The following is a 23200-nucleotide window of genomic DNA, read 5'->3' as shown; positions in this document are numbered from 1 at the left end:
TTTTTGTGCACTTCTATATAAAAAGGTTTGAGTCAAGCCTTCTATATTTCATCTATATTTGGAGCAAATTGTTTGTTTTACTTTTATATTAGTAATTTTAATGCTTCATTTCATGCAATGAAATGAGTTCCACATTGATTATTGTCTCTTGAATTGGGTTTGGAATATCAATTGGAACAATGATGAGAACGTTAGTGTTTGGACAAAATATTGAGTAGTAAATATTTGGAGACAGAAATATTGGAAATAAGATATTGTGATACATAATTATAGCAATACATTATTATCGCAATACATAAATATCGTGATGCAAGAATATTGGTTTTTGAGGTAAGCAATATCGGTTTAAATATTATTTATGTTTTTAATATCATTTTCAGTAGTATATTTGTTAAAATACAGATTTTTTAATTATTTTTATTTGTTTTAGTTGATATATTAATTTTTATGTGTTACTATTGTTTATATAAATGCTATTTAAAAAAATATATATAGCATGTCATTTTAAGTGATTTCGAATTTTTAGATAGTTTTGAATAGCAATGTATAGAGTCGTAGTGGGTTGTTGGGTTTGTAGCAGATAGGGTGAAAGTTAATTAGATATTAATTTACCAGCAATTAATTATTAATCATTATTTAATTGACTTTTAATGCTGTGATTCATGCAATATTTGTTTTACTCATATTTTAGTTGTGGCTGGTGCTTTTTTTCTAGGGGTTTAGGATGGACAGTTAATTAAGTAATAATTACTTAACAATGAATTATTTATTGCTAATTAACTATTCATTTGATTTCTAATTATGTCGTTTATGAAATATTTATTATACTTATATTCATGTTGCAGAATGCTAGTTTTGTTGGGGGTATGTAGTGGGAAGTTAATTAATAAGTAATTAACTATTAATTAAGATGTGTCAGCTAATTATTTTATTTATTTAATTATTTAAAATATGGAATACCTATATATTTTAATTATATTTTATTTGTGTGATGATAGGTCTATAGAGGTATAGGGTGAGAAGCTATTTAGATAAAAGTGAACTATTGATTGGTATTTGTAAGTTAATTATTTATTTTAATTTTAAATATGAAAATTATGGCATATTTATTTCAATGGTATTGTAGTTGGGGGCTTCTAGGTTTGTAGGGGTCTAGGATGGGAAGTTAATTAAGTAATAATATAATAATTATTTATTAATTGATAATTATTGAATAGTGATTATGGAAATTGATTAATTGTTTTTAGTGTTTCTAATAAATATATAGATATTTTTCATGTTAAATAACCCTTTTTATATTAAGAATTTTCATTGGTTGAAGCTTCCTCTCTCCCAGGAGGCTACCAGACAATAAAGCAGTGTTGGTGAAACAATCCAAAGGCACACTCTTAAATACTTGTAGCTAGAGTGTTCTCTGGAGATTGATCTCATGACAACATTTCAACATCGTGAGAGTAGCCTCTAATTAGTTGTGATCTGTATGAGTACGGCATGGGAAAGTTAGAAATGTTCAAATTTATGGTGCTGCTTCATGATTAGTAGCTTATGTCCATATTATGAGTCTGGCAGTGCACAGATGGCCAGAGTCAAGGTGGCAGTCTCCCGACCGCCCTATTACAACTAGGGCAGTCGGGCTGCCGTGGGCCCAACGCAACTATCGTAACCACCAGAGAACTGTTGTTCCCTGGTGGTTGCGCAGCAGCCCTAAGGCCGCAATATGGACCGCCGCAGTCCCACCAAGCATATTACGGGTTTCCTCTCAGCCACCATTTTCATGGCGGTGAGCCCACATGAAAACCGCGATGGAGAGGAAATAAAGCCTCACGCCATGTGGATGCACACAAGGGGTAACCTGTTGTGCCCCCCCTGTGCATTCACCCCAGTACTTGCACAGCACGGACTGCAGCAGTCCATGCCATGTAGGTACTGCTTCTGACATTCCCATTGCAGTGCCTATTCCATAAGCACCACCCTGGAAATGGCAAAGAACTGCCCGACAGACCGGGAGAAAAATCCTGATCAGCAGGAGGGTCCTACACGGGTTTGGTGGTGCGGGAGCTGGGCAGTCCCGCTCCCGCATCACCAAACTCATAATAGGGGCCTAAACCATGACATTTTGTGGTATGTAGGAAATGTAAAGTGCTGAAGTACAGTGGTTGAAGAAAGCAAAGAATTTCTAAATATACTCATCCATGAGGTTATTTCCCTTGCCTGAAATTCTGGGTTCCATTAAAAATGCTGGCAGAGCAATTACTTGTATCTATTTGTTACCAGTGGGTAGCAGTCAGAATTAACTTTCACAGATTCAAACATTATAGAGGCTGAAAGCTCTCTTGTGTGTCATTACCTTTTCAAGAGAGTCTAATATTATCTTTAAAGTGGTGTAAGGTATGTGGTATACTCTATTGCTAAGTCGGAATGGGATTCTGTGTGATACTCTGCTTCAGCTACTTTTCATGAGAAAAATGTTTTTAAGAAAGTATTGGATTGCCAGCCAGGATGATGAGAATTTTTATGTCAATGTTTACAATGGATAATCTACCTAGGTATATAAAAGAGAAAATGTGAGTGTGATAGAAAAAATTGAATTTGTGCCCCTTACTATAATACATCATTGACCAAACTAACGACTTGCCTGCAATGCAGTAGACATGCCATATAGAGTTAAAATAAAAAATTGTTGGTATTTTCTATCTTTTCTTCAAAAAGAACCAGTTTATGTTATTACTTTAATGAACATTTCAAATGTTTTTGGACCACAAAGCACAATACAACCATATAAAACAAACTTTTACATTTACAAATAAGACACTACATTACATTTCATGATTAAAATCATTTTACAAAATATGAGCAAGCTCAAATTCCAATCAAACACTTGATACAAAATACCAAAAATAAAAAATAAAACATCTATTAAATTCTTTCAATCACTATGAGAGTCAAGTGTGATTGCTAGGAGTGAAGTAGTGAATAATCATTTCATTTCATTTCATTATGTCTTTATTTCAATAAAAATAATCATAAAAGACTACATACAACGATGGATAATTTTTTTTTTTAATAAAAACACAGTGCCATATATAACAATCAAAACAGTGTGGCAAATCAGTATTTAGTGCAATATATATGTCAAGTAAAAGTAATCAACAACAGAGAACCACTATAAAACCATATAAATACAAAGATACAGTATAAAACCAGATAATCATTGTTGCTAAAAATTAATGAATTAGTGATCCCACACTGAAATTACATGACATTATTATGGCTATAACTAGGCTTGGGTTTCTCTTAGTTTTTTACAGCGAATAAGCCATTCCCAGCTCAGGAATTTTGCCAAAGCTACAACTATAGGAGCATCAGTGGATGTCCGCATGAATCCTTAATGCCACCATAGCCGATCTAGAGCCCATGTTCATGCAAATTGGTTTCAGCCATTTAAGCCTGGGGGATTTGTAAGCCAGGCACGCCAACAGAAAATGGGATATGGATTCCAGCGGAACTGGACAAGCAGGACAATGCTCAGACCCGTTCAACCGCCATTTACAAGTAAAGGTGTTGATTGGGAGAGAGCCAACCCTAAACTGATGGTATAGTTTCCTATCCACCGGTCTGGAAATGTTATCCCAATATGCTTCAAACACGAAGTCCTGTTTTTGCATCAGATAATCCATGGATAGGGTGGGCCTAGTAGTAGAAGAAAAGTATTTATTCTTAACCATATCCCAATAGGCGGCCTTAAGCTCCCTTTTAGACGGAAATGGATTTCCTTCAGGGTGCTCCCACAGGCCACTCATCCCCATCCCACACAGGGTGTTTTTTACATTCTGTAACCATTTGATCTTCCCCGTACAGCCAACCCCCCTAAAATCCATAAGGGATTTCGCATATTGGGAAAGCTCAGGGGTAACCCAGGGTCGTCGCCAAAACGCTATTGGTCTATATCGGGCTAGATCCTCAATTCGGAGGCAACCCAGATCCATAAAAAGGGGCAATAATGGAGTGGATTGCGGAAGGCTCGTAATAGCTCTGACAAATTTGTTCTGGGCTTGTGCCAAGGAGGCCATGTTCTCAAAACCCCATAATTCCGCTCCATATAGGATTGAGGTAATAACCTTGGTGTTGTATATCTGAAGAACAGGGGCCATGGGCTTGATGAATGACAGCTTATGTTCTTTAACAAGAGCTCCTGCCAGCTGTGCGTGTTTCAGAGCAAAAAGATCAATGTGTGGTTTCCAGCTAACTTTCTTACCCAAGGTAATACCCAGGTATGCAAATGCTTTTGTCTGTTCCAGAAGGACACTGTTCATGAGTACACTACTTTGAATGGTCTTATGATGGTGAAAGACCATAAACTTGGTCTTGTCCACATTAACCACAAGCCCATGGTCGCGGCAAAACACCTCAAACCTAGACAATGCAGCCTGCAATCCCTTCTGCATCCTGGATAGAATCAAGGTGTCGTCCGCGAACATGAGCAGTGTATCCTAAGCCCCCCAAGCTAGGGACATCTGTGTGGTATGTGGAATAGTAATGAACCACCCTGTTAATAAACAGGGAGAACAATGTCGTTGCCAGGACGCATCCTTGGCGCACACCCTTTAGGACTGGGAAACTAGCTGTGATCTCGCCCTTTGAGCCCCACCGCACCTGAACGTAGTTCGAATTATGCAACTTAATTATCAAGGCTAGTAGCTCCTGAGGCATCTCTACTTCCAAAAAGGCGTGCCACATTTTATTACGTGGCAACAAGTCAAAAGCAGACTTAAGGTCAATAAAGGCTGCATATAGAGACCTTCCAGTAAATCATAACAAACTTGAAAACCTGATCAATGTTGCTAGTAAAAGGGCGAAAGCCTGCCTGCAATGGTGACAAAATCTCATTCTCCTCAATCCACACTTGGATTCTACTGAGGACCAAAACCTCAGAGCTATCAAACAATAAGGTGGTAGACGTGAAACCTGGTAGTGGGTGAGTATCAACAGTATTTGCAATTGAAAATTGTGCTTTAAAAAACTCAACCCATGAGTCAGGCGCTACATGGTTCACCGGTATGTGTGGTGTCCCATTGCTACCCCACTTAACTAACTGCCAAAATTTAACCATGTCTCTCTCATGACTAGCTTCAAGTAGGTCGAGCTAGCGTTTGTCGTCCCAATCCTTCTTAGCTGATTTTTGGACTGCTTTATACCTGGACCTAGCCAATCTAACCTTGCCCATATTTTTAGATCTGATAGCTTTTGTTAGCTCCCGGTATGACTCTCTACAAAGCTTATTATACCAGGCAGCCATCTTTGCACCTGAACTGCTCTTCCTAGAATTACGTTTAATAAAGAAAGGTTTTAAACTGGTAAATAGCTCACTATGTACTATCAGAGCAACTATTAAGAATAGCAACCGAATGGCCAACCATAGACTTCATCTCTTCCAGGTCCCCCTCTCTTTCGATAAGCCTGGCCCATCTAACTCTTCTGTCGTCATTCGTGACAGCGGCTTCCACTAAGTTATGGACCTCATCCATATTGGAATTAACTATTGAACTCAGCGCCAGTAATGATAGTACTAGTGGATCATGGTCACTTTCGGTCCGCTCAACCACCGTCATATCATGTAAGTGTGCCCAAAATTCCACACTAAGAAGGATGCAATCTATCCTGCTTGATCTTACATCGTTATTAAAGGTATGCGCACCCATCCAATCCGACTGGGTCCTCCCATTTGCTGCCCTTACTCCCTTCTCCAGACACATCCCCTTGAGCTGCAAAGCAGCTTCAGTCCATTTTTTAATTGGACTAAGGTCTAAGGAGGGGATCTTCCATTGAGAATCTTCATCGGAAGTTAGATTACCATCCTCAAAGCCAAGGGGTTCAAAGGAACAATTAAAATCCCCCGCTATGACCAAATAGTGCCCTACTTTCCAACTATCCAGAAACCAGTTGAGAATTTCAACAGTCTCAGAGCGCCTCCCGCCCGGCTGTCCTCTTGCATAAATGTTGATTAGCAAGATATCCCTATCATGACCCAAACGTAAACAAAGGGTCAAGATGTCCGGGCTGTCAATGAAAACTTCCTTAACAGTATAACTCGCTTGCTGTCTCACCCAGCATGTTAACCCGTCCGATGGTCTCCCCTTTCGCCCCCCTTGAGCTAGTTTAGAGAAGTTAAGAAACCCAGGGTGGTGGACTTGTTCCATGGCCCATGTCTCCTGAAATACCCAGATATCGTGCTGATCAACAAAAGTTGACCAGTCGCTGGATAACGTTTTGGCCAAAAGCCCGCCATGTTCCAAGAGCCCAATGAAAACCCGGCAACACCCGCTAACTGTGTGGACCGTGATTCGGGCCTATCAAGAAGATCTCTAATTGGGGAACCTTGTTCTAATCCCCCGTACCCCTTAATTGGGCTTGGTGTAGTTGTTACAGGCCCACCATCACTGCCGAGTCAGTCATTGCTATCCAGTGTAGAAAGGGCATCAAATCGATTACTCACGCGGACTAGATGTTCAATAAACCTGTGTGCTTGAAAAGACCCTCTCATGTTGGAACCATTAGGTTCAATGGTGGGTCGATAAAAGAAACCCAAGGGTAATACAGAAATGATGTCCCTTACAACGCGATTCCCTGCCCTCGACAGGATATATTGAACCATACTGGGTGATCTGAAGCTCAAGACCACACAATCCCCAAGAGTTTTCTGAGACTTCCCCACCCATGGAACCATGCGCACCATTTTGAATTCTGTAAACAATTCTGTTGTTAGCCCAGTCTCATACTTAGGAGATATAGGGCCTTATTGCGTAGGGTAGACCAATGTTCCCGCGCCTGGGATCCAAGCCCCGGGACATTCCCCAGAACAACAGTGTAAGGGTTGGCCTCCGATGGTAGGTGTAGGGAGGTTGGGGGGTGGAGTTTCTCTGCTAATGATTGTTGGAATGGTTGCAAATTACCCAATCTCGGGGCCGGGGGGCACCATATAGGCCAGGTCCACCGACAGTTAGGGGGGTTGATTGATTATTAACCGGAACTTCATTGGAAGTATTAGGTATAATATTTGCAAGACGCTCACTTTGCTGACCCCCCCAGCCGGTTAGGGTGCATCCGCGCCGCGCTGAAGGGGTTAAGGTCCAGAACACTTTATTGATCAGCTTTGATCAGCAGGTTGTGACCCACGAGGTTCTTTTGACTCCACGTCTAAGTGGGAGTTTTCTCTGTGTTGTAAAAGGATTGTTGTATTTGTGGGTTAGATAGTTTGTTTGCACGACCGACCTGTTCCTCTGAACATGTCGGATCTGGACACCTTTGCCTACACTGAAGACCCCATACAAAAACTAATACGCACTCCTTCTCTCTTTGGTCCAGTGTCTTTGAGCACCTCTGCTAAGCAGAAAAATGAGTCTGATAAACGTATCAGATTAAAGAAGAAACAAATACGTACGGACTTACATGGCCACTTCCTGCTTGAACATCCAAGGGTTATATTCACAAGAACGTGTGATAACTACCGCAAGAGTAGCGTAACGCAACTTTCAATATCGCAGCCCATTGTGGGAAAATAACTCAGTGTCAACGTGGAATTCACAACACAGCAGTACCATGCGATAGCCACCAGATAACACGTCAAATGTCAGCGTCAAAATCAATGCCACGCTGCAAAATTGCCAAATGCAAACGCGAAAAATCATGCAATGAGGCCAATCGTGGTACACAAATCAGCGGAGACCAGTCACAGGCCTGCAAACCCCACGCGTCTGGCGGGACAAAGCACCATACAACAAGAAAAGAAAGCAAAAAAACAATTCAAACTGCGTTGCAACATGGATGCACCCGGACCGAGTGCAGAGGACAAGCCGAACACCACAAGCCCCACGGAGGACCAGCCAGGAACCCCGCGTTCGTGGAAGGGCAAGGACAAGAGGAAGAGGAAGACGGGGTTCAGTCCGCAGGAACACCAGATCCTCGTCACGGAGGTGACTGAACACCATCAACAACTGTTCGGCACCTCCACTGCAGCACCGGCAACCCAAACCGAAATATGGCAGGCCATCATTACCAACGTCAATGCAGTCAGAGTGTCTAGGAGGTCAATGGAGGAGTTCAAGAGGCACTGGCATGATCTGAAAAGGCAGACCAAACATAAGCTCGCCGCCAACAGGGAGGCAGCAACCGCGACTGGAGGTGGGCCTCCTGCGACACAGGAGGAGCTGGATGAGCTGGAGCAAATGGTGGCCACAGTCAGCAGTGAGGAGATGGTGGCAGGATTGGGGCGCCTGGACACAGCACGATACAACCTGACCCAACAGCAACAGGGTGAGTAACTACCAGGGACAGGGGGGGACAGGGGGAGATGGGTACAATGGCACACATGCACAAGTATGCGTAGCACACTGCACACCCACAATGACCGTGGAACATGTCCCTGATTGCCTTGGCACACCGCAGCACACATATAAACGCCAAGTAGGCCCCCATCCACAATGTGCACAGAGGGGCTCCCCCCTATCACCAATATCACAATCGACCCATGCACATGTGCTGAAACTAGCAAAGCAGGGGCTCTGTGACCCACACTGGCTATGAAAGTAACACTGCATGTCCGATAGCATGGCAGCAGCCCAAATAAATGACATGGCCCATGAATCGACATGGAGGTAGCCCAGTGCAGATCACATCCGTAAAGGAGCAGGTCACACTCTGACATGTCCACTTGCACCCACAACCCATGCCGTACAATACACGCAGCAGACGAACAATGCACCAGGCCACAAAATCTGTCTGAGAGCACATATGACCCAAGTCAAAAGCAAATCAGGCCCCGAAAAGCACACAATTCAAAGGCACTCCGCCTCTAAGGGAGAATGCCACACGAAATCAGAGCTGCAAGGGCAACGCCCCCACAATGCAGCACACACATATAGCAATCACAGGACATCAGCAACAACGGCAATGTGGAACAATGTGCAACACCAGCACCACAGGATAGAGTTCACAACAGGTTCCGCTCGTGCGTAGTAACTGTCCACTCACATCTGGCATTGCCTGACAGTGTGATGATAATGAGTGGGTACTACCACACATCCGTCATGTACTCGGAAAACACACTGACTTCCATCAAATAGCCAGCTCCCCCAAAACAGTCAAAATGTACATTGGCATGCAGTCTGAATGTAAACATCTGCAAATCAACCTCATACATGTGAAACTCTGTTAACCTGCATCTACCCTTAACATTGCAGAGGGACAATCAACACTTACTGCAGAGTAGACCACAAACCCATCATTGATGATGTAGAGGACAACCTGCACACATGTCAAGATACCCTCCAACGGTTACTGGACAGCCTCTGCACCCGGACCCCAGGAGCAGGGCAGGCCAGCTGCCTCGAGGTGACCCCACCACCTGCACAAACCACACAGCAGGAAACACACACCACCACAGCTGTCTCCCAGGACCCCCCAACCAAGACATGGAGCACATACAACGTGTGTGGTCTTCCCAGGTGGAGTTGGCTGAAAACCTGCGGGTGGGTTTCGAGCTCATGGCATCCAAACTCGATGCCATACTTGGGTTTCTGAGTCCCATCAGGGACCACGTACAGTCCCTATCAGACACCCCCTGTCCGCACCATTCTCCGCCACAGTCCTTTGCTGACCTCGCTGGTGCCATGAATCATACACAAGAACTGTGTGGGCAGACAGGCACCAGCCATGACAGCACAGAGTTGGCACAGATGCGGAGGTCAATGGAGACCATGGAATAACCCTGGGCGGACAACTACGCTACGCTCGCGAAGTTTGCGTAGTTTGTACTAGTTCACGCTACACGAATTGCACGTAGCACAGTGCAAAATCACGTAGCGTAGCTGGCACTATTTGCTCGCTCAAGGTCCTCAACGTCAAGTTGGCGACCGCAAGTGAGCAAAATGACATCCCGGCAAGACTTTTTCCTTGTTCGCGATCAGCAACATGAAGTTGCGGATCGCGAGTGTGGAAAATAAACCTCCCGGTGAGATTCTCAACATGGGGAGGTCAGGTTTCTCATTGTGAGTGGTCGCGTATATGCTCGCGACCGCTTGCAATGAGAAACTACCAGTCTGCGTTGAGAAAGCTGCCGCTCGAGTAAAAATCTACTCAAGCATCAGAAAACTACAGCTCGCACTGTGCATGATGCCGTTTTCAATGATTGCACAGTGCGGACAAGCATCCGGCACTGTGCAATCATCGCGAACAGCGCACTACGTAGTTCGCGTAGTGCTATGTGTATCTCGCGTAGTGCGAAGTGCACTTTGCATAGCTACGCGTAGCGCTACTACGCAAACTAGGCCCAGGGTTACCATGGAGCAGATGCAGGCTGGCTGGAAGGATGTCTGACACGGATGGACACCAGCGAGTAGTAGCTGGGGACTTCAGTGCTTTGCAGTACTTCATCTTGCCATTGCTGCCACTGAGCCATTCCCTGATGACTGCAGCGGGAACATCGACACACACAGCTTCGACCCCTGATGTGTCCGTGGCACACAGTGATGCTGCCCCATCACCATCTCAGTCTGATGTGTCAGTGACACACAGTGATGCAGCCATCACCCCACCACACAGACCGGACACAGACCCCTTATTAGGGGAGTAAGAAGGGGATGTGAACTACTGTGTGAGGAAGGAGGCAGTAGCAGCCATCTGCGCCGTATGGCCTGTCCCTGCCTGGTTATGACCTATGCATCATGGCCTGGGAAACACCTAATAGTGACTCCCGGAACACTCTGTGACTTTCACCCGGACCCCGACACTGATTGCCGTTTCTTCACCGCTGGTCAATTACACAGCTATCCTGCTGCGGACTGCAATCTCTCTCTTCCCAATCACTGTGCAATCCCCAAAGGACTCTGGTTGGCACACCGAGCTTCCATGTGATGTGGGCTTGGAAGGCCATGTACCGCCCCAGCTCCGTCAATCACCTGAATGTGAATAAAACATTCTAAATCACACAGATGTGTCATCACTATGTTTACTCACGTATGGAGGTATGGCTGAATGTAGGTACAATGATTGCACATGAAGGTACACCATGGTAACTGACATCTATGCGCACTTGTATCCCTGAGACACATGGCCAATTGAATGACTGTGAAGGTGAGTACTAGCTGTGTCCCCATTGCACATCAACAACAATCTCAGAACCCCCAACGTAGGCATACGTCCATGTATTGAATAGGGCTGTGTGTAGGACTGACCCAAATGAAAGCAGGCCAGGAGTGGTGTCCTACAGCACATGTGATACCAGAAGTTCACGTCGCATACCTACTCACACACATCTGTGTGGACACATTCTGTTGTGATATATGACATTGCTCCACATGGTCCGAGGTTGGACACCATACTCACATTGCTGAAGTCACGTAAGTGCACATGGTGTCCAGCACCTATCTAAAAACAATGTCTGGCTCACAGAGGTGGAGCTTGCCGAAGGGACACACCCACATTGCACATGGGTCAGTCAGTTCCTCCCTGTGTAGGGACGAAGCTCATTGTGGCACACAAGAGGAGAATCCAAACAACAGACCTCACAGTTAAACACCAGAGGAGTTGCATAGACTTTATTAGCATGTGCATGTCAGTATGGACCAGGCAACGGCCACAACTGGCAGGGACATGCTTAAGACACTTACACGCAGCATGGGGTATATGTCGAGGTTCAGAAAATGTTGGGGCTAAAATGGGCAACATTCATCACGAATGGCAACGCTCTCAGCCCACCTTGCCTTGCTGGATGAGTCATGTGTTGTTTGGCAGCTGCCCATTGCCCCGTGTGGGGGGCACGACTCACAGCCCCTGGGATCTGCATAGTGCTCTGCCTCCGGAGTGCGCCGATTGTCTGCTCTGCTGACAGTGATCAGGTGTGAGGGTCCAACAGGTTCACATGTCATGCTACATTGCCATGTGTGTGCTCTCCCCCAGCAGTGTGCCCACATTGGCAACGTTGCCAAACGACGCTGTGTTGCACCGAGCATGGACCTACATCACCTTGCACAGGTGTGTGTACACACACGTTGTTCCACGGAGATGCATCCAGAGCCCGGACAAAGGCAGACGTGTCCACTGTTGTGGTGGGATATGTGAGCACTCCCCACGATGCAACAAGTTGTTGGGACATGTACTGTGGGTGACAATTGGATGTGGCTGCAGGAACGTAGTTACGCATCCATTAATGCCCATGCAGCTTCATGTGCAATGTGTTCCAATAGTACGTCGTTGTCGTGTTCAAGGAACCCCAGGGTGAGCCAATCCATTAAGTGGTCCGGGCAGGTGTGCTCAGCCCATGCTGTTTCACCAATCCACAACACAGCCCAATAGGGGAGCGCATTGATGTGGTCACTGCACACGAGGAATTGTGCAATCTCCCATGCACGACTACCAATACATACGCAGTATGTCAGGGCATCCCATGCACGGCTGTTTCAGTTACACTCCTGTTCGTGATCCAACAGGATGTGCAGACACAAGTCATAGTCCAATTCATCAACAGTTGTGTTGGATAGGCAGACATCCATGGGACACTTGAATGTGCTTGTTCGGCAGTGAAACCAGGGCTGGACGCAGGTGACGTAGGCAATGCGGAAGCTGAGCCGGTAACTGATCCGCAGCACTGCCAGTGGCACTGCGCCCAGTAAATGCAGCATACATGCACGGTACTGTTCCACGTGACGGGGGTTGTGCATGTGCCCAGTATGGCCTGCCATTGCGTTGGTGCGTCTCGTGGAACCGGCACTCTTCTGAACTGCAGCAGTTGTGTGGAGGATATGCCACAGTCTGAGCAATTATTCGAATGTGTGGGAAACATTGGGGAGAGTGGGTTGCTGTTTCTGTGAGTGTCAAGGGCATCCTATGCGGGGGTACCACAGGCAGGGGCTTCTGTGTGTGGGGTGTGGATGAGTCGGATAGTTAATTTGCGGCATGCACGTTGTTGGAGTCGTCCCCGTCTGCCATGGCATCTCTCTCAGGGTGTTCCGGGCGTTCTGGACCAAGGTCAAAGGTACAGGTGTCCTCCCGCCTTCTGCATTGGAACAATGGAGCTTTCAACCCTGATATTTGTCTGACTACTACTTGCGTTTTTGGAATGTGATGTGGCTTTGGTGCTGCGATTGGGACACGGCCTTGGGCTCATGGTGTACGGATGGTGATACACACACACATGTTGGCATGTGGAGCCAGGTGCCCGAGAGGCCTTGCGCTGCTTGTGCATCTCACTCCATCTCTCTCCCTCGCTCTCTCCCTCTCTTTCCTTTGTTGGGCACATGGCACACCTTCTTCTCTTGGATGTAGTCTTCCAGGCTGTGTGCTACGGATTGTCCAGTGAGGAGCCGCTAGGACTCATCCTAAGGGTTGTCTCGGCTTTTGTTTGTATAGTGTTTTGTGTTGGTGATTGCATTGCTGTTTGACTGAGTCTCCATTTTCTGGCCACGCATGTCTGTTGATTTTCCTGCTTGTGCGACATCAGACATAATGTTTGTATTGGGATTCGTGGTGTTGGTGTGCAGTTTATTAGTCCGGGGTTGGGGTGGTCCAGGGGGGGTGCTGCGGGGCTGGGTGTGGTGTCGGAGGGTGTTGTGGCCCTCTTGGGTGTCCGGGCCACATGATGGGTGGCTCCATGGCTTCTGTTGCCCTTCTGGTGTGGCTCTGGGCTGGTCTCCCTTTTGTGGTGCAGGCTGCTGTTGGACTTTACACCAGGTCAGAGCAGGTGTAGATTTCCTGGTGCTAACGCGCATTATCGCCTGTTTTGTGTTTTTACCGCCAATGTGGCTGGTCACTGCGAATGTTGTGGTGTGATGCTGTCGCGGATTTTGGCACGGAAACGCCCACTCTGCATCTCATTAGTGATAGTTGCGCAGGTCCTCTGTGGCGATGTTTTTTGCGGCTGCTGTCGCGGGTAAACTGGTGCTGTGGGCTGTTTACACCAGCTTGTGAATGGGGAGGTATTTTTATCATGACTTTGGCTGCAATAAAGTGCCGTTGGTTCGGTGATAGCTCCTTATGAATATGCCCCAAATTCGTAATATTCCGGTGATATTTACAGAGGACCCTATTTCCAAGAAAGGCTACAGTTTATTGAAACAAAGTGTAGTAGAGACCTTATGGTATTGACAGTGGAAACAGCCCAACGACTGTCACAACAACAACTCCTGGAATTTTCGACATTGGAACAAGGAATAAAGGACAATCAATTAATTACAGACGCTAAAACTTTATTAGCTAAAGTCGAAAAGGAAACAGCTGAGTTTAAGGATTTTCCATCAATCAAAAGGTGACCAAATTTGAAAAAGATAAAAAAACTTTTCTTTAGAAACAACGTACCCTTATTTGCAGACAAACTTTTATTCACGTCCTGACTCACGAAGATTCCTTACTGACTTTCAAGGATGGTCGAGGAACAAGTTCATTTCCTTCTAGGATACATCCTCATCCTCAGGTGGTGAGACTGACACCTCAGACGGAAACCAACAGCAAAATCAATGAAAAAACAACCAACAACAACAATCTTTTTTAGGCAGAGGCCAACAGCAATCCCGGGGTCAGAACAAAAACCAGTCATGAAAAATGACAACCAGGCGACAATATTACAAATCTTAATGCCGTTGTCCATTTTTAATTTATCTGACTGTGACCTTTTTTATGCAGAACAATCCATCCTGAAAAAGGGCCTCTCTTTCATCCCTACCAGAACCACTGATCTGGTCAAAATGAAAATGGAAATTATTGAGTTTTGCAGAAAAATACGGCTAAAGCCCTTTTTCCTTGAAAATGATTGCCCAGCCAACATGGAAGTAACTGGATTTAGCGAAAAATCTACTTTTTGTCCACCTGTAAATAAAGTACCAAAATAATTATTAACTTTTATATGCACAGTACTGTCTACAATCACACAAATAGAAAACAAAAAGGATTTTGTAAAATGCAACATCTCAAAAGCTGAAAAAGAAGCAATAACTGCATTAAAATCTGACAACTCAATAACAATAAAACCAGCGGACAAGGGTGGCTGGATAGTAGTCATGAGCACCATCAGTTACGAGACAGAGGTCCTAAGACAACTTCAGGTTTCGCAATGCTACGAAAGATTGCCATAGATCCTATATCAGACATTCAAGGAGAACTCACGTCCATTCTACTGAATGCTTTGGATCTAGGGATCATAGGCAAAAAGGAATTTGTTTTTTTGAATAAAAAACATCCATCCCTGCTATATGCCCTCCCTAAAATCCACAAAAATGAGACACAACCTCCAGGACGCCCGATAGTGTCCGGATGTGGACCTATATTGGAGTCGATATCAAAACATGTTGACTTTTTCTTAAAACCTTTTTGGCAGATGTACCATTTCACCTACAGGATACGACTGATGTCTTAAATAAAATTCAAGCATTAGAATTTTCAGCTGAAAACCAATTATTGGTTACTTTGGATGTGGTGTCCTTATACAACCATATACCACAAGAGGAAGGACTGAATGCAATCAAGAACTTTCTTGAACAGAGCTCAATACCAGTGAGAGTCCCGAGCAAGTGTATAATGCAATGAGCAAAGTTCGCCTTAAAAAATAACTATTTCAAATTTGAGCACAACTACTATTTTCAGACCATAGGGACCGCCATGGACTGTCCCTTTGCGCCGGAATTTGCGGTTCTGTTTATGGCACAATATGAAAAACGTTTCGTCTACAACAATAACCCTTTTTGGACTCAGATATCAACCTATGTTCGATTTATTGATGACATTTTCTTGATTTGGAATGGAACTCTAACTGAACTCACGGCATTTCATAATTGGTTGAATCAACACACAGCTGACATCCAATTTAGTTTGAACTCCAGCCCCAGCACCATAACATTTTTGGATGTAGAGGTGTACAGTTCCCATGGCACCTTGATCACTTCGTTACATGTAAAATCGACTGACAGAAACAAAGCCCTCCATTACACAAACCATCATCCGCGCAGTTTGCGCAATAATCTTCCGGTTGGACATTTTTTTTAGGGTAAAACGTAACTGTTCAACAGAGGACGAATACATGTTTCACGCAAACAACCTTCTAGAAAATTTGAAATCACAAGGTTACCCGAAAAAGCTGTTGAAACAAGCGGTGAAACGGGCATGGTGAACACCTAGGGAAGTCTTGTTTCAAAAAAAGAAAAAAGAGCCTATAGGACGCATGGTTTGTGTAACTACATTTTGCTCATGTACGAACTTTCCTAAAAGGGTGATTAATCAAAACTGGCACCTAGTACAGAAAGTACACACTTCATTGAGCAAACCCCTGTTCGCTTTGAAAAAGGACAAGGGTATGGGGAATTTAATTGTCCATGCAGCTGCACAGAAACCACTAAATAGAAGCACTTTGAGGTCACAATTGACCTTACCTCCGATTACTGGACATCACAAATGTGGGACGTGTTCGTGCTGCTCACAAACGATTGAAGGTGCTCTTTTTGGTTTTAAGGACATTAAGTGGAAACATGATCTGTTTACTAACTGTAAAAGTAAGAATGTGGTATATGGCATTGTATGCCCGTGTCCAAAATTGTATATTGGCAAGGCCAATCAGGAAGCCCGCCAACGCATTACACAGCACATGTCTCGGATTCGAAAACAAGTAGCTAATGCACCCTTGGTAAACCATTGGATGTCGAAGAATCATAATGTGAATGATTTAAAATGGACCATTCTTTCGAAAATTGAGAGCAACCCTCAAGGAGGAGACGTGGATAGGACATTGTTGCAAAGGGAAGCAATGCTTATAGTAAAATATAACACCGTTGTCGATGGGCTAAACGAACTTTCAGAAATTTATAGTCTGTAACACCCACAGACAAGGTTCCCCATGATATCATTTTTGTGCACCAACAACCTCTTGTGGACAAATATGGATTGGGTTGTTTGAGTATAAAAATCCCAAAAACTGATCATCATGTGTAAAAAGGGACGCTGTTGCAAAGCTCCATCCATAAAAGATTGAATGTCAGACTACATCCAAGAATAGAGAACACCATGCCATTACATAAAACACTCTAGTACCCTGCCGACATAATTCATTATCTTGTGCATTATGGAAATGATTGTCTGTTTGTAAATTCCTTGACACCTTTCGTTCTTTTCAATAACTTTTTTTCAATAACCCTTTTTTTTCAACAACTTCGTGTGGACAAATATAGATTGGGCTGTTTTATTATGAAAATCTAAATACTGACCGACATGTGTAAAAAGGAACTCTGGTGCAGAGTGCCATCCATAAGAGATTGAATGTCAGACTGTATTCAAGAGCAGAGAACAGCATGCCACTACGTGGAACAACAAAGTATTGTGCGCACACAAATCATCGTTCTGTGCATCATGGAAATTATTCCTTGACGCCTTGCATTCATTTTTTTTAAATAAAGGCTTTTTTATTGACGCCACCCTCCATTGATATTGTCTAATTTGTTTAAAAATAGAGGAAGAAATGCAGAGGTAAAAGTTGGACAACATTATCCAAAAGGCACTACTTTTGTGGATTCCGAATTCAATTTAGGCAGCTCTCCAAATCTTTTTGCTTCACTATAACATCATTCCTACTAGCCAACTGAACCAAAAACTAGTTGCATTTTGTTCCTTAAATGCACCTTAAGACAATCAGAAACATGTTGAGTAACGAAAAACAATAAAGTTGCTTCAACCCAAAGTCATGTGACACTGAAATTTCGGTGACGGTGCGTAAATGCGCCGGCGCCAGCAACATACAAGCTGGCTTTGAGAAAGACAGGCGATCGGACGCGGCAAAAAAACTGCAAGCGTAAGGCAAATATGGATCACTTTGCGAACTGCAGTCACCTTCGTAAACAGGGACTGAACACTCTGATTGATATCCTCCATTTCTCTGCCTTTGCAGACTGAATGCATGCTTGCCATTTGACGAAGTTGTAGAGCTCGGTCCTAGAGCCATCATGGCAATCTTTTGAGGTATGTTGAACGGACTGCTGTTTAAATAGGATTCGGTTTGAAAAAATGCGATCCGATCCCGAGTTTACTCAAGTGCCTCTTCCTCTCCTCTTATTTGTTTCAAGTAGCCGGTCGCCGGAGCCTGACTTTGCCGTCTTTGTTCAAAAATCGCTATTGGTCCACACGCTATTTTTAGCAAGGTAAAATGAGGCCCTCTTTCGCTCTTAATTGCTGTTTTTTGTGGATGTGGAGGCTTATAAACTAAAAGACTTCTCTTGACTTCTTTGGTTCTGATAGTGACATTTGTATTGACGTTGACAGTGGTAAAAGTATCGAGCGGCACAAGAGGTGCCAGGATAAACAGTGTACAAGGTAAAGTGGTCAAATTTAAAAAATCAGAGGTACGTGGGAGTGCTTGTAGATTAACTTGAATTGTTGGTAACACATGCACCTTTTCTTTTTCTTTTGTTTTTTAGCTCACTTTCCAGGTCCTGAGGATAACCCTAAAATATAATTGGGTTTGAAACGCGTTGACCGTTTGTTTGTGTCCATATAAGTATTTTTGACAAATTTTGAGATTCAGGTCTACAGTGTTTCATGTTAACTATTTAATTTGATTTTCTTATGACCTGAATACTGAACTGTTTGGCCAAATTTCTCCCTGGGTCTGTGCTGCATCTTAGATTACTGCTGTGGTGTATCTTTTTAACCTTTACATTGGGTTCTTTCATGTCTCTCCTTTTTTTCTTCTCTAGTGTTTGATGGAATTTGAGCTTGCTCATATTTTGTAAAATGCTTTTAATCATGAAATGTAATGTAGTTTCTTATTTGTAAATGTAAAAGTTTGTGTTATATGGTTGTATTGTGCTTTGCGGTCCAAAAAACGGTTGAAACGTTCATGAAAGTAATAACATGAACTGTTTTAAAAAAAAAAAAAAATACAAAATACAAAAAATAAAAAATGAAACATCTAGTATTTTTTTTTAATCACTATGAGTGTCACGTGTGATTGCTAGGAGTGAAGTGGTGAATAATCATCAGTATTGGCAGTTGTTTGGTTGTATTGCTACAAATAAACATAACTTAAAAAAGAGTATAAAATAAGCCTGAAAACATTTCTTTTGTTGTTCCTAGCTGCACATACATTTGAACATTGACCTAAAGTAATTTGTGTCTGTGCTGCAGGTTTCATCAGACACTGTTGTTTGAAAGATGGGCACTTGCAACAACCTGAGGCAGCATTACTGGCTCCCAAATTGGAGCAGAAGTGTTTGTAAGATCTTATTACTGTTTCATTGATCATTAACTGGTAATAGATCAGTATCCCCTGAAGAAAATATGAGCAATCATAAGTTCAATAAGTAAAGTTTTAACCAAAATTCTCCTATGTCAACGTCCCTAGATTCGTACTGTTATCAATTTCAAAAGGTACTCTCCAGGGTAGGCAAATTAAACAAATTCCGATTCTTTAATTTTCTAGGAGTTAACGTTTTTCTACATATGTTTGCCTTCATATAGACTGGGAAAATGTGTACATTCATTTCAATTGTGACTTCAGCAATTTTTTTGAAGAATCCTCAACTAATTTGCAAATCTTTTTGTCTTAGGTTGCTAAGAATCTACTGCGGAAAGACAGGGTAAGAACCATCTTATCTAAAACTTTACTTATGTTTAAATACTTATGACATAGGATAATTTTTGGATGCCCCTTCAATGCCATTTAAAGATGACTTTTACAATTGACACTTACTCAGAATTGAATTAAGGGTTCACAGCTTTATTTTGGTACATGCAACCAATGTAGTGTAAGTAAATAAATATTAGCTAGTGGATAATATGTCCAAATGTGGATAAATTATAAATGTAAAATTTAAAGTATTTGTTAATGCCTCAGCGCCTAATAAAGGTATGGGTTTCTTCCCATGAAAAAAGGTTTGTAGTATGAAGAAGTGGAAAAAACTGTGCAAATGGTGATGCACCTGGGAATATTTAGTTCTGCAAATGAGTATTATTAAATAGACATGAAAATCCTTCAAATGTTATGTTTCCCTTGTACATGTCTATGACTTTTGAGAATAGTGAAAACGTCAGCAATATCTACAACATGCAGTTGTAAATCATATAAACCTATATATGAAGCATATCCAACTTTTTCTATTAATCTGGCTCTTAAATAGTTTCGGATTTATGAATTTGTGGTATAATTATACAAGGGTGTTTTGCCCTGGTCATAAATGGTGTTCAAATTCTGTTTTCATGACACAAACCACAGCCTTTTAAATGTACCCCATCTATAAACACTTCCTAAATTACACTTCTTTCAGTGTAATGCGATGAATACATTCTGGCATACTAAATTCAATGTTTTTAAGTTTGTTTTTGATGGTTTACACAGTGCGAAGCTAGTCTAAGGTCATAGGGAGTGCTTTAAATGAACACTAGATTATGTTACATATTTTTAAGGTGCATGAACAATAAGTGAATTGACCAGAATCAAAGGATGTTGAGCCAAGGTCGGGATTCCAAATTGGTTACCAATTCCAAAGTTGACAGTTCCAGCTGCAAAGCCATATCTCATTCCATAAATTAACATATAAGGTCAATGATCAATTCACTGGAGTTACAGAATGTGATTATTTCTTTACAGGCAGGCTTGTGTCTCTGGCAATTTGTTAAGCTCATTTGTACCATGTAAAGAATATTTGATTTTAATAATGTTTGGTCAAATATGATGTACAGTTAGCTGTTCCTAACGTTGAACTGAAATGGGACAATTCTATTATAGTTTTGTATTGAGTTGGGCCTGTTAATTTTTTATTTCACCATTCAAATATGTAGGTCCCGATTCACAAAGGTAAACTGAGATGAAAGTCTAACTTTATGACTTTCGGTTCTTACAAAGGGCATTTGCGAGTAGTAAAGTTAGATTTTTGTCTCTGTTAAACTTAAGGTTTGGTCTTAAGTTTGACCGAGACCAGAAATGTAACAAACGTTTAACTTTACTACTCGTAAATGCCCTTTGTGAATACCAAACTTTGTAAAGTTAGACTTTCGTCTCAGTTTATCTTTGTGAATCGGGCCCATAGTCTTTTCAGATCAACTCTGTATCATGCCTTTTGTTTCCTAGGATCAGATTTTGAATTTACAGATACTCTGTCTGTCATCATTCCTAATGTCAGATAACTGTAATGGTGAGATGATTTTCCTTGTTGCCTGCTTTCTTAAAAATGCTTCTTCTCCATGCAGTGATTTAGTTCTGTCGTTTTTCTTTATGTGCTTTTATATTGTTGGTCTCAGGTGTAATATGTAACACCTACATTTAGTCAATGTCTTCTGTTAGTGCTCCGAGCTAAGAGTAAAGAAGGGTGCTATTTAAATTGCTGCATTTATTTCTCAACTTTCTGATAATAAATTAGATGAGAGATGTTCAACACTTGCCAGCTTTTAATGTTTTTGTGAGTACTAAATTAATTAGATGGCTATGTTTTCTGCTCTGAAAAACTGGTTGATTAAATGAATGCTTCATACATGATTTAACCCTTACATAGAAAGTATGAGGCATACCCACACTGGTTTATCATCAGTCTTAATGGAACTCATTTACAAAGTCAGTGCATCTTGAAAATTTGGAATGCATCTGGTCCTTCTTCATAAAGGCAGGGCATCTTTGAACTAAACCCCTCAAAGAACATAATGTCGATATTGAGATCTTTCTTTTCTACTTCCATCTTGTCTGTAAATCTGGTCCCAGTCTGGGATGTGCTGTACTGGAGTCTGGTGTCAGAGAGTGTAGTGTATCTTCTGGACTTCAGTTATTGAATTCTCCCCATTAACCTATAGCCTCTCAGTTTAAACAGAAATATTTATGATCTAATCTTGTTCTTATTGGTCAATTTAGAAGATGCCAACATTTTCATATCTATTCATGTGGCTATTTTGTACACCTCAGCAAGGACCACAGAGAATTTTCTGTTCTGTAAATTATATTTAAATACTTGATTTTAAATCATTTAAGAATATTCAATTTGTAAAAGAATGCAGTGTTTCTCATACTACCTACTTTCTCAATCATACATTTTCAAGCAAACTGTATCTTACATGATGAATATTCCAATGCCACATTGATCCATATAATTCATATAATTAGTTACTTATTGGCAAATAGAAACGCATATTGTATGCTTTTATATTTCACATTCGATGTGGTTAATTTTGCATCCTTGCAATATGCTGTTTATAGCAGCATAGCTGTTGCTAGGAAGATATGGAAGAGGTTGTTTTTAAATAAATTATACTGTACATTGTATCCTGCTTTACTGATAAGTGTGATAAGCTTTGAAACATAATATCTATCATGATTGACTTCTTTTTTATATTAATGGAGTTGTAAAGAAATTGTGATAGTCTTTACTCTTCCTACCCTGCAAAGAGATTGTACATGTTAGAGTGACCTGTGAATATTTTTCAGCAATTTGTAAACGTACTTGTATCTTCGAATTGTTTTCCGAATTGATGTTTCAAGTAAATTGAAATGAGTTGTTAATAATGTCAAATAATTGTATCCATTAGAAATATCTAATTAGATATATAGGTATTTGATAGTTTCTATGTTCTCTGTATGAATGTTATGCTAAAAATTTGAATTATTTAACCGTGATCTGATCACATAATAATTGGTTGGGTCTTAAATTCTACATACGAATATTGTACATCAGTCAACATCACTCCTCAGGGCAAAGGATTGCTGTCTTTTCTCTCATAAGTCAAAGCCTCTCCCATTATTTTACAACTTTGACTGGAATGTTTTGAGCTATGGCTTTTTTTTCAGACATGATGTTTTAAGAGTGCATGGGCATCATACACTCTAAATAAGGTGGATAGGACATTGACTGCTTGTTGTTGGATGTCCCACGTTTTGCACAAAAAAAAAAAAGATTTTGTCCTCACCTCACCATTCAGCGTCTGAAATTTCAATACGAAGCCGTCCTTCCGAAATATACGCCCCACGGCTACTGCATTCGCTTTAGGCCTAATCAGGCCAGCTCCTGTGTTCGAAGCTTGGTGTAATCATAGGACTCAGGGGGAATCAACCAGTCTCATCACCCTTCCCCAGATTAACAAGTCCAACCAAATCTTCATACTATGCTCGTTTAAAACCCCCTGATCCAAGCGTGCCATAGCGAATGCAGCCTTCAACCACTCCTCACAAAAAGGGGGCCTTGGGTCTTTCCATAGC

At 42.1% G+C, this 23200-nt stretch overlaps 1 protein-coding gene across 7 annotated transcripts in view; it reads left to right on the top strand.

Annotated features, from left to right (window-relative positions):
• Positions 1-23200, top strand: part of KLF12 (KLF transcription factor 12) — a 987741-nt gene that overhangs the window by 169675 nt on the left and 794866 nt on the right. For all 7 annotated transcript variants that reach the window (XM_085622009.1, XM_085622005.1, XM_085622011.1 and 4 more), the window contains exon 2: positions 19572-19601. The gene's annotated coding sequence lies outside the window, so the exon portion shown is untranslated. The remainder of the gene's footprint in view (positions 1-19571; positions 19602-23200) is intronic.

The sequence above is a fragment of the Triturus cristatus genome, chromosome 8 (genome assembly GCF_964204655.1).
Source record: "Triturus cristatus chromosome 8, aTriCri1.1, whole genome shotgun sequence".
Classification (NCBI taxonomy): domain Eukaryota; kingdom Metazoa; phylum Chordata; class Amphibia; order Caudata; family Salamandridae; genus Triturus; species Triturus cristatus.
Note: the sequence above shows the minus strand (reverse complement) of the source record. Positions and strands in the feature narration are given on the sequence as shown.